The sequence below is a fragment of the Thermobia domestica genome, chromosome 3 (genome assembly GCF_964235325.1).
Source record: "Thermobia domestica chromosome 3, izTheDome1.hap1.1, whole genome shotgun sequence".
Lineage (NCBI taxonomy): Eukaryota > Metazoa > Arthropoda > Insecta > Zygentoma > Lepismatidae > Thermobia > Thermobia domestica.
The window spans coordinates 213,638,849-213,651,039 of NC_137456.1; positions in this window are offsets into that span (position 1 = coordinate 213,638,849).

Below are 12,191 nucleotides of genomic sequence, written 5' to 3' on the forward strand. Positions count from 1 at the left end.
TGTGTATATTATACGTAGTATTTACGCTTCAGTATCACTAACAAGTGAAGTTCTCCGCTTAAACGATCCAATGATATAAGAAATTTTTATTATTAACAATATTTTAGATATGGTCAAAAAGCACAGGGGCATCCCAAATGCTCATAAAGAGAGGCGTAATGTTTAAGTATAATGTATCGAATAACAAGAATGAATTTCAGATATTTTGTGTGGTAATAGAAGGATCCTCGCTTAAACCCGCAATTCAGCCTTTCTGACTCTGTGTAAATATTATAGTATCGTTTTATTTCCTCAATAGTACACAATTTTGGATTACTGAAAGCGTTTTAATTTTTTTTTATATATTGATCTATCACTCTAATATATATTTATGGCTAATGTTCCGCAGAGAAGCGCTAGCAATATCTGCAGTAAAAGTTTCGTTTGTGTGTTATTTTATGTATCTTCAAATGTTGTTGAGTTGAATTGAATTAAATTTAACGTCCCGTTCAGCAGCGAGGCTATATGAGACGTAGACCTACTGATTAACGTGGAATCCGAATCACATGAGCTCCCGCCGGGAATCGAATCGGGTCTCCCACGCCAAAGGCGCGTACGCTAACAGCTTAGCCACTGCATGCGCTAAGATGATTGTCCAAGGAATAGAACAGGTAATAATCGGACGGTGCAATATCCGGAAAGTATGGCGGATGCAATAGTGTTTCCTATCCAAGGCGTAGAGTGGTGACCCGGGTCATCCTAGCCACGTAGGGCTTAGTTTTGTCCTGTAACAGGAGGACCCCTTTCCGATTCAGAAGTGCTGCCTCCAGAGCTTTGAGTTTTTCTTGAACACGGCTCAACTGCTGACAGTGCACACAGTCGCATTGATGCTCTGACTAGCTGGTAGCAGTTTGCGATGCACGATGCCGCGAGCAGTCAACCAAAGACACACAAGTACCTTCTTTTGGTGCAGTGCTGGTCTCGGCTGTTTTGGAACCCATGCTAAAGGCGCGTACGCTATATTGAAATGTTGTGTCCACGAATATTTGCATTAAGTCATACACAATACAGTTTGTAAATTATTCGTTGAACAATAGGTAACAATAAAAACAATAATTTCGTGAATTCTAAAAGCAGGACGAGAGCCGAAAGCCAGAGTCAGAATAGGGAAGAATGAGCTAAATTGTATAATGCCTTTGGTTAGAAAAGCGTGAGATTGAATCACACACTTTTTAATTAATAAAAGGGTCCTTGAACGTTGCTCATTATTGAAATACATCACCATAGTTCACTATTCAAATATCGCAATCATCACATTCTTCTGCCATTGTGCACTATCTTTTGCTTCCGGCCTACTATTAAGCATCATATGACAAAAATGCAAACGCAACTTGTAAATAGTCCTCACAAACAGGGCTTATTAACGTAAGATTCAGAAATATTGGCGACTGAGACTACTCTTCTAACGGGTGAAAACTAGGAATAGGGTCGCGTTAGACTGCAATGTTGGCATGTTGTCTTTATCACCTGGTCGATGAATCGAGCAGACACTATAATTACGATAACAGATATACATCTTTCCGAAAATAATCATGTAAGAAGTAGCTTCACCCGCTAATATTGTTGAATTTTACTTTGAACTGTACCTTATAATTAATTTAATATGGAAAAGTTTTATATTTCAATACCTAAAAATTCATTAGTAAGACTATTCATGGCTTTGGATTGATTATTTTAACAAAAGAGACACTGACCAAAGCTTAAACCCACTTTAATTAAAACAAACAAATTATAATTTAAAATAAAGTGGGTTTAAGCTTTGGTCAGTGTCTCTTTTGCTAAAAATTCATGTATAGCAATGAAGAACAAAGATACAGTTCTCTGAAAGTGTATACTCGGTATCTTTGTTCCTTTGCAGATATATATATATATATATATATATATATATATATATATATATATATATATATATATATATATATATAAAATTAAAATGATAAATATATTTCAAACGTTTAAAACCTTATTCTTTTCTGTTATTACTTTTTATAGAACAATATGATTTTATTTAAATTAATTTTCAAATTGAAGACTTTGAGGCAAAGCCCCGTCAAGTCAAAAAAGTGAAAGTGTAAAGGAGATAGTTTCACAACGGTTTCTCACCGTCCGATTTTTTCAAACTTGCCACATATATACTAGACCGATTATAAATCGACACGTATTTTTTGTTTCTTTCGGAAAATAGGTTGAGGGGGCAAATGGCAACTTTTCAAAAAAGGATCCCCTTGATTAAAAGGGCCACATTATAGAAACAAAACTCTGCCGATGCAAAGGTGACTTCAAAGTATGAAATACGTGTTTTGTTGTTTTTGCGAGAAAAAGATAGGGGGGGCAATGCCCTTCGAAATGACAAAGGACAGCATACAATCCTTACGGAAGTTGTATTTTGGTGGAATTGCTTGAAACCGTGATATGTTGTAGATATGGTGTTTCGGAGAAAAAGGACACAACCCCAAATCACTGAACGATTGACTACTACAGGACCCCTTTTTCGAAAACAGAGGAAAATATCCACATTCTGGATGTCGGTAATAATGACTGAAACTGTGATATGATGTAGATATTGTGATTCTGAGAAAACGTCTTAACGGAAATAACCACCAATCACTGATCGTTCAGCCAATACGAGGCCACGTTTTTGAAAGCATCCAAAGAGAGTGATATTCTGGATTTCAATGAAAATAACTGAAAGTATGATGTGTTGCAGATGTGATCGTGAGAAAATGTCTCAATAAGCACAACCATCCATCACTGACAGTTTGGCCACTACGGAATCCCTTTTTTAAAAGAGCTGAAAGTAATGGTATTCTGGATTTCGGTGGAATTGCTTGAAACCGTGATGTGCTCTAGATATTGTAATCCTGAAAAAAGTCTCAATAGACGCACACACCAATAAATTACCGTTTGGCCACTGCAAGGCCAATTGTTTTTTCTGTCAGAAAAAAAAAACAGAAGGTAACGATATTCTCGATTTCAATGGTATTGCTTGAAACCGTGATATGTTGTAGTTATTGTGATCCTGAGAAAAAGTCTCAAGAGGCACAACCACTCATCATTTACCGTTTGGCCATTATAGGGTAATGCGGACAAAATCTCGCGGCCGAAACATCGCCGCTCAAAACCTCGCGGGCCTAAACCTAGCGTGCCCAAATCTTCGCCGCCCAAAATCTTGCGTGGCCAAAACATAGCCGCCCAAAACCTCGCGGGCCAAACCCTCGCCGCCCAGAACCTCGTGGGCCAAAATCTCGCTTGGCCAAAAACTTGCGGAATGAAAGCTTTCCTTAAAATCTACCCAATGAGTTTCTTAATATGCAATTCCATATTACAAATGATAATAATAATAATAATAATAATAATAATAATAATAATAATAATAATAATAATAATAATAATAATAATAATAATAATAATAATAATAATAGGAAGAAGATTTTCACTTGATGCAAAACATCGTGTCTGTGGTCTTTCTTGAGGTATTCCCGTTTTTCCCACTTTCTTCATTCCATCATTTCTTTATCCTCATCATCTACGTCTCCTTTAACGTACAGGACATAATTGATGCATGTAAAAAGCCAGATATTATTTCATACTTTCATAAATATTATTCGATTTTGTTAGAATTTCCTAAAATCACCGTCAAAGTAAAATAAAAACCATCCCAGGCTCAAACCCTACCTCTAATGTAAATTTGATCGAGACCGGTCCGGTTGTTCTAGAGGTATTAAGTCACAAAGCAAGTCACTTTCATATTTATGTATTTCCATATATTTCCCCCTTCCCCTTCACCTTCCCGTCAAAGTGAAATGATAAAAAACATTCCAGGCGGTAACCTAATCTGTCTGGCAAACTCGATCGAGATTAATCTCGTGGTTCAAGAGTTATGAAGTATTATTTATTTTTATATATCTCCCCTCCACTTCATTATGCCGTCAAAGTGAAATTACAAAGGACATCCCATGCCCGAACCTCATCTTTGTTGAAAATATGATCGAGATCGGTCGGGTGGCTCAAGTGGCTGAGGACATCTCTTCCCAGCCAAGATTACGTCCCGCGTAGTTTAGACCAATCGAGATTCTGTGTGCAGAGATAAGGACCGCGAGGTTTTGGCAGGCGAGATTTTGTGTATGGCGATTTTTGGGACGCGAGGTTTTGGCAAGGCGAGGTTTCGGCTCGGTGAGGTTCTGGCCGCGAGGTTTTGTACCCAAACCCACTATAGGGCCACATTTTTTAAGCGAGCAAGAGGTAACCGTATTCTGGATTTCGGAGTAATTGCTTGAAACTGTGGTATGTTATAGATATTGTAATCCTGAGGAAAAGCCTCAATGGACATAACCACCAATTAGGAACCATTTGGCATCTACGGGGCCACATTTTTTAAAAACAGCAGAAGGTAAGGATACTATGGATTTTTTTTATAATTGTATGAAACCCTGAAAAGTATTATCCCACATCCTGGAAAAGGGATCGGGAGAGTAGCATCATTTAAGCATAGCCAACCTTGCGGAACCTGGAAAGCCCTAGACAATTATTCTCACGATCACGACATCAACAACATATCACAGTTCCATTCATTTACACCGAAATCAAAAATATCGTTATAACCCGGCTGTCTGGACTTGTAGTGGCCAAAAGATCATAATTCGATGGTTGCATCCATTAAGACTTTCTCTCATGATGAGATCTTCAACGTATCTTAGGTTTGCTCAACTTTACCGAAATCCAGAACATCGTTATGCTCTGCTGCTTTCAAGAAAGTGCTACCGCAGTGGCCAAACAATCAGTAATTGGTGGTTATGCCCATTAAGACTTTTTCTCAGAATCAGAATCTACAACATATCACGGTTTTAGTCCTTTTTTTTTTTACCGAAATCTAGAATGTCGTTATCTTTGGTTGTTTTCAAACAAATGGCTCTGTAGTGGCCAAACGGTCAGTGATATATGGTTGTGCCCATTGAAACTTTTTATCAGGAACATCATATTTACAACATATCACAGTTTCAAGCAATTCCACCGAAATCCAATTTCCGTGAGGATCCAGTGGAGTCCTTTGTCATTTCGAAGGAGGCCATTGCCCCCTACAACCCTTTTCTCGCAAACACGATAAAACACGTACTTCATACTTTGAAGTCATCTTTGCATCGGCAGAGTTTCGTTTCTTTAATATTGCCCATTTTATCAAGGAAACCCTTTTCTGAAAATGGGCCCTTTATCCCCCTCAACCTATTTTCCGAAAGAAACAAAAAATACGTGTCGATTTATTTTCGGTCTAGTATATACGAGGGTCATTCGGAAAGTAAAGAACGTTTTGCGCTAGCGCGTGCGCGTGTTCCCCCACCCCCGCTGCCGCTGGGTTATTGACCTGGGCATGCTTTAGCCTCAGTCTGGCACCAGCTGCGATCCGCTACGGTCCGTTATTGCTTCGCTGTGCGACTGTAAAATGTTCGATACATTTACTGATCCCGCCAAGTGTGATGTTCGTAGTGTGATAAGATTTTTGAATGCAAGAAAAGTGCGTCCGATAGAAATTTATAGACAAATCACTGAGTTGTATGGAAATGTAATGAATGAAGCATCAGTTCGTAAGTGGTGCATTATGTTTAATGACGGACGGACGAATGTGCACGATGAGAAACGCTCAGGCCGGCCTTCTGTTGTGACTATTGATGCACTATTGATGGACTGCACGAATTCGTTCCTGAAATTTCAAGAACTTAAGGAAGCTGTTAGTGATTGGATCAACAGTTTGGCGGCAACTGTGTATGCCGAAGGCATAGAAAAACTTGTACCACGGTATGACAAGTGTTTAAATTTACACTGCGACTATGTCGAAAAGTAACTTAAGTATCACATAGTATGTAACACAAATTTCGCCTTTGTATATCAGTTATTAAAGTGTTTATACAAAAACGTTCTTTACTTTCCGAATGACCCTCTTATTTGCCAAGTTTGAAGAAAATCGGATGACGACAAACGGTTGTGAAATTATCTCCTTTACACTTTCACCTTTTGCACTTCACGGGTTTTTGCGCCGAAGTCTTCAATTATAAGATTTATATCGTACATTTTCAGACGAATAAAATATATTTTTTAAAAAAATGTTTCTTCATTATGCAAATTAGCTACAAACATTTGCACTTTTCGTGCAGACACTGTTTGTAATTTAGCGTTTCTTTTTCCTGTGGACAGTTAAGAACTTAATTTACAAAGTAGTCAAGGTTGTTGATTCCTGATGTAGATGATTCTTTTGGTGTGAAGGTGTTGCTTGGTGTAGATTACGTTATTTTGAAAGATTTTCTCCCCCCTTACATACGATCAACAGTTAATATCCTATTCTGTTACCTTAGTGAGTCTCAAAAAAATTTCGCAGACCACGGGCTTGAACCACTGCTCATTGCTTTTAAAACTTTCTTATTTTTCACGCAGTTACCATTCGACTACTTTATCACTGAGCGTTCTTCGTTCCTTCCTAGTTTATGCAAAAGAACTGGAGTGAACTGTGCAGTTCACGGTTTCCTGTATAAAAATAATGTTAAAGAATTCATAAAAGAATATTAAGTTGGGATGTTCCCACTGTTGGAAATTATTTACGTACATTCTTCTTTAGTTTAAGGTCCAGCGATTGTGCACTTAGGTCAAAAGGGTTCCGAGAGCACCCATACTCATGGTGTTTGTCCACCACGAAATCCATGAATCCCACGCTCGAGGGATAGAAGTAGCAAACAAATTATTATATTTTCAATAAAGATCCATAATTTTAAAGACTCTTCTCTCGCATTTCCATTTTCATTTTGAATACTAATTACAGAGTTCCTATGTTAATGGACTCTATAGAAAATTAACTCCAAAAGTCATTATCTATTTATCTAAAAGATATCGTTTAAAGAGTCCAGCTTGGAAAAAGGAAGGAAAGAAAATTAACTCGGTTTTCGCACAGCAAAATTTATTCAGATCTTTTTTACTTTCCGCTAGCTTGAAATATTGACATTATAAGAAAATGTGGTTTTCCTGTTTCTTCAGTAGTAGAAGGTAAACGTAGGTTTTGCCCCACCCCTTTCTTACGTCCCAAGCTGCCTACAAAAATAACCAGATTTAGTAACTTTTTATCAGAAATAACCAGATTTAGTGACTTTTTGTAACTAGATTTAGTAACTTTTTTAAAAATAACCAGATTTAATAACTTTTGTAACCAGATCTAGTAACTTTTTGTAACCAGATTTAGTAACTTTTCAGAATCAACGTTTTCAAAAAGTGTCTATAATACCATTGCTCAGCCACTGAAATATGTTTTACAGAGGGTCTATGCATAATGCTCTAGGCATCGACTTTATGATATCCATAAAACCTTATATCTAAAAACAATAAATAAAACATATCTATGAACTACTACTAACTTATATCTATTTCTCTTCTATCCCATTATGCCCAAAAGCTAAAGTATTTACACCATCCTCTATTGTATATCTTTCATCATCACTCCGATCTAACGCTAACTTATTAACAGCTATAGTATATCCATCACATTTATGAGTACGAATGAGGTTTATATATTTATATGTTTTTATATTATGGAAGAGGGTCTTTTTATAATCATCAAACTTTAACTCTTTCGCTACTACAGATTTAGTTATTCCTTTCGCTTTTTATTTCCTTTATTTTATATTCTAAAAGCATACATCTTAGATCATAGTCCAATAAATTCAGTCATTGTTTTACCATTTTTTCAATCTTTCATTTTGCCTAATACTTTTTTGTTTATTAAATTGGTATTCCATATTTATTGTCCTTTTCGTATTCATTTGTATCATATGGATCAACTATTTCTTTTAAGTTTTTTTAGAAGTCATCTGTTTCCATCTCATATATAAAACTATCAGTATCCATGTAACATAAATCTATATTAATTCCATGTTTAGGATTCATAATGTTGTAATGGAAATCGTACATTAGTAGTTTTGATAATTCTAATACACTCATTCCAACGTATATCGGTTTATAGAATGTTAATTTCTCTTTCTACATATGTATCGCATACAAATTTTCAGTAAACATTGGTCTGTAATCAAAGTTTGATTTCTCTATTAATTTCTCTACCTTCTCTGGATCACATTCTAAGGTAATACATGGTCTCTTTCTAATATTTTCGATTGTCTTCCCGAATTCGCTGTTATTCATTAATTTGTAAAAGTCCTTCTCGAAATCATTCTTAGCTTTCGTTCTCATATTAGTATTTAAATCTATATATATTTCTTTAACCAATCTAATTGTTTGAACTCTAATACTCTATGAACTTTCTTTAATCTCATCCCAAGTGACACATACAGTGTTAAATTTCTATAGTGAATAACGTATCTTTCGTTGTTATAAAGTCTGGTTAATAATTTTGTTTGTTTTGATCCTGATGGGCACATGTTTTCTGGAGCTAATGGTAGATTTGAGTGCTTGTTATGTAGATACTTTGGATATTCTAAATCAACTTCTAATATATAACCTACCTCAGAATCATCTGCTATATTCATTATGTCTATGTAAGGTTTAACCCATTTAAAGCCCTTATAGGTTATTTTTTACTCATTGCCCAGTCATATAAATTTTTGCATCTAAATACGCTAGATACTTAAATATTCATTCTTGTTATAATTTTCCATTGATTTGTTATTTGGCTTTACATATTTTTTACTACATTGCGAGATTACACCTCTTACACCCCTCTCTATCATTAATATCTTATCCTAATCCATCAACATTTCTAGATTAATTTTCGTCATCTTTAACATTGAATCAAACGATAAGCCAGGAGCAGTGAAATGCCAAGCAGGATCTAAACCATAAGCTGTTATACATACATCTCTAAAGTTTTCAAACACGTCTGCTAATATTAACACATCCGTTTTGTTATAAAGTTCGGTATATTCTGCAAGATTTTTAATATTGAATAATTCCCAAACCTTTTTCGCATGTTCATACTCTTGATCACTTATGTGAGTTTCAGTAAGCTTATTAAAGAACATTTCTTTTGGTGGTTGTTCTGTTTCTTCTAATCTTTCAATTGAGTCAATATAATCATACGGATACGTATCTTTTTGAATTATGAAATCTAATAGATCATTGGGAAAGTATTTTGAAGTTTCTCTGTATTGTTTTTTCGTAAGGTTATTCGCTAATTCTGCTAAACTCTTTGCAAATCTAAATCAATCTAGAAATCGTAAATGGATCCCATTCTTTTCATCAACCTTTATGTATTTCGAGTATGTAATATATTTCTCCTGGTTATTTGCAATTAGTTTTATCTTATTCGTATCGTAAGCAAACGCTTTAACAAAAAGATGATTATCATAACCACCTAAGTTGTGAATAAATACTGAAATAAAATTAGGATTCCTATAGCTCAAATTACGATAACTCTGAGCTGCGCCTCTTAACTTTCCAGTTAAATGATCATGATCTCTTACCTTTGCTTTATTTTTATTTATCTTTTTCAAACATTTTCTTAACTCATATTTCCATTCTTCTATTTTCTCGCTCATATCATCTTTATCTTGTAGAATAGTACCTTCTTTTTGAATATATTTATTTGTTTTTCAACTGCTCGTAGTAAATCATTTAAATTTCTCTCACATATATGACAAGTATCTGAGCTGTTATATATTTCTTCTTCATCTTCAATTAGAATATCCATTTTAACTTTTTGATTGTATAATTTCTTTATTTCTATTGTTCCTTTTTGTAACATTTCAACAAATACTTTCGTTACATGTACAATATAATTAACAGGGCTTTTATAATTTCCATTTGAGTACTTAATATAGTAACAGAAACTCATCGGAACATGATTTTGTTATTTTACTGTTTTAGAACATTATGTTCTATTTTTATTTTACATAACAAACATTCAAAATCAGCATATGTTACAAATGGTACTCTTAAAGCTCGATTATAATTTTGAAATCCTATTTGATTGTCGTACGGCTTCGGAACGTCTATTATAATAGCTTCATGTTCTTTATAATATAACGCATGTTGTTGCAACTGCTTCTTACTTCTAAAATGTCTTGTTAAACACCTATCGCAGAAGTACAACTTCTCTTCATGTTCTCTCTTGACTCCTCATGTTCTCTACAACCTCTACTTGACTTCTTATTAATCTGGATAAGTATTTTATCAGGCAATAATGATTATTTGTTTCATCTCTTATATATAATAGATTAGCATGTCTTTCTTGCTTATGTTTCGTGATTTGAAGTGGAAATATTTTGTTTATCATAACTATAAACGTTAATTGAAATGCTACTTGTCTTTTAAACTTTACTATGTCTTTTAATTATACAGGAAATTCAATCCCATCATAATACTTATGTTCTAATTTTTTAACAAGTTGTGTATAGGGGTTGGGAGGTCCTGTAGGATGTGATTTACGGTCTATTGGTTTTATGTAACTTGCCACAGAATATAAGAAACAGTTAGTGTCTTTATTTTGAACATTATTTACTGCTTTCTTATCTTTAATTGGTTTAGGAAGTTCAATATAGGAAGAAGCTCTTAATGGTACATATTTATTTAGTCTGATTTTTAAATGTTTAATTTGGTGCAATGTCCATCCTGATCCTCTACCTTGAAATTCTTCCATTTCTGTATGAAGTTTTTGTTTAGCATTATATATGTATTCATCTTAGTCAGTTGACTCTAATATTCTCTCATTCGACCCTCTAAAGTTAATGTAATTCTTGTACTTCTTTTCTTTTGATTTGTTAAGACTGAAAACAAGATTAACAAAATGGAACTTTAGCTTTCCTTGATCTTGTTAATAGCAACTCTTCCACTTACATGTAAAAATTTTGTTGGGTCTTTATATCCACCTATGTTATCGACTTTTTTGGTCCGCAATCTCTTTTTAATGCTGTTTCTTCTGTCTCTACTTTACTAGGTATGCGTGCTGTTTTAGTTTCTTCAATTACCTTTCCTCTAAATGGAAACAGTTTTAAAGCTTCCTTTCTATCTAGTCATTTAGGTTTTAGTTCTCCAAAGATGTCCTTTCAAAACGGGAACATTTGGGCTAATTTCAATCTGTTTTGTTCGTTTTCACCTTCATACTTTTTAATATGATCAATAAGTTGTGTTTTTCTTAGTCGAGAATAACCTATTATGCCTTTCTCTTTACATATACTCCTTAACTCTATTACAGTATGTTTAACTGAAGACTTGATCTTCTTGTTTAGTCCTTGTAAATTTTAAAATAATTTCATTTTTGTTTTAACAGTACTCATCTTATTTATTATAGAGCGGCTTCTATGAGATTATCACATAAAAGCCATAGAAAATTACATTTTAAACTATACACTTAAGAATCTACCTCATCATATCTCTCTGGCGGTCAGTTTTCTCTATCACTATCCCAATTTGATACTAGTTCAGCATTCTCTTTTTCCTTTAACACTATTTCTTTTAGCAACATTTCCTTTCCTTTTAATAGTATTTGTCTTTCTATTAGTGCTACTATAAGTTTAAGATCTTCGTGAATAAGTTTAAGTCGATCATGTATTAAATTGCAATTCATATCCATTATTTATTATATAGAAAATCTTTAAAAATGAAATTAACTATATCCTTTTACAGAACATTGTAATCGAACATGTCACTTGCTAGACAAGTATTATCTCTTACACCTGTATTTAATTGTGTGTGTTATTAGTTAGATGATGAAGATGATAATCTTTTAATGAACATAGAGTACGCGTATGATACAGATCATATTTATTATAACCCACATGAATATGATAATTTAGATGATACTGATAGTGAAAAAGCTACTCCTTATTTGATTAATTTCTGTCCTGCTATTGGTATGTTAGATCATTTATTTAAAAAGGCTGTTCTAGAAGATAACAAACGCCTTATACAAAATATTATTCAGAAGTATATTATGAACTTGTCAGAAGAAACATTAGATACACTAACAGATAAGAAATGGTCTTATATGCATTTTAGTGAAAATGTTACAGATTTCATATCTAAATATAAGGATAAGATCAGTTGGGAAGACTTAACATATAACGACTTATCTGAATATTTCATAAGAGAGTTTTGCTGATAAGATTGTTTGGGGATAATATCAAATAGAAAATTATCTAAACGTTTTATAAGAACGTTTGCTGATA